Source organism: Electrona antarctica (assembly GCF_951216825.1).
Source record: "Electrona antarctica genome assembly, chromosome: 1".
Lineage (NCBI taxonomy): Eukaryota > Metazoa > Chordata > Actinopteri > Myctophiformes > Myctophidae > Electrona > Electrona antarctica.
Genome location: NC_136806.1, coordinates 27,847,365 through 27,848,962, shown reverse-complemented (window position 1 = coordinate 27,848,962; position 1,598 = coordinate 27,847,365).

Below are 1,598 nucleotides of genomic sequence, written 5' to 3'. Positions count from 1 at the left end.
TTTGTTTGAATCGGTTCCACTCGGGGATTCCAATGCAAAAATATTCTTTTTTTTAAGGCATTGTCAGGTTCCAGTAGAGCGAGTAGGCGCCGCCTACCACTCATTCCATTCAATGTTTGTTTAATGTAATTATTCTCTACACGTAGATAATACATTATGGATAGGCCTACATTAAAAGTAGTAAACAAAAGAATGTAACAAACCAGAATATCGTATAATCAAAGGTAGCCTACAGTAAACTACATATATTTACTATATGTACTATGTAAGACTATGTCTCAAAGTTGCTACATTTTGCATTGTTGATTGCACATTCTTCAGATGTATCAGGTACACCGAGGTAGACACTTTGAAAATTGTTTCACATGTGCACGCACACGCACAAGGGTGTTACTTGCCAAAAAATAACTGATCTAAACCGATCTAAACTCATCAGTTGTAACTTTGCTCACTTGTAGATCAGATATTTTTGGCAAATTACACTGTCCAATCCATCCTTACTACAGCAGTACACCAGTTTAGTCAGTAGAGGGCACTAAATAGCCATGACCAGACCCGGTCTGATGAAATTCAGCCTATGATGCAGGATCGAGCTATTTTTCTTTATAATATTGTTGTTGTTGTTATGGTTGTTCAGGCGACACTTAAAGTACCAAAAAAAATACTCATAGTGTAAAATGTCTTAAAATATTAGACCCCCCTTCTTTTTCTACTTAGACACCCTTTTCCACCGGTTGGTCAGTTATTTTTGGATTTTGGTCCAAAATTGGAACGTGAATCATGACTTGAGTGGGCAAAACTATACCTATATTAAATTGTTTATAGGATCAAATAAGTAAATTAATATGATAACCCTTCCACAGTAGTAGCTTTTTCATATTTTACATTTGTTGCATATTTTCCTATATAATGCCTAATTTGCATATTTAAACATTAACAATGTGTAATACAATAAATCATTGTCTTCATGCAAGTAATAAACTGGGGAAGTTTCATGGTGATAACAATTTAATATATGTATGGTTTTACACTCAACTCATAATTAACGTTGCAATTTTGGAGCTCTGGCTCATGGACTAAGAATCAAAAATAACTGAACCGGTTCCCATTGGGAACCAATCAGTGGAAAAGGGGTAATAGTGATATTTATCATTAGTGATCACCGAATGAGAAATTATTTTGCCGAAACCGAATACCGAATATAGGAAACAGTTAATTGGCCGAAAACCGAATATAATATATAATTATTTTTTTTCCAGTTTCCAGGAAACAAACACAGAATATATATTTTTGCCACTATTCGGCCGAATAGTTTCGGTGCCGAAGATTCAGTGCATCCCCATTTGTGATGATATATGTATTTCTTTATGTTGGAAACAAGACCGCAAGGACTGTTTTTGGTGATATCCTTTTAGACAGTGTTTGACATCGTAAAGCGCTTTAAAGGGTTGCAAAAACTGCTATATAAATGCAGTCTATATTAATGACCCTTAAGCCTTAATGTGATATTAATTTCTTATTTAGGTACCCAGATGCTAATCCTGTTATTTGTTCAGATGGGACAATGACAAGACAAAAAAAACACAGCAAAACAACAG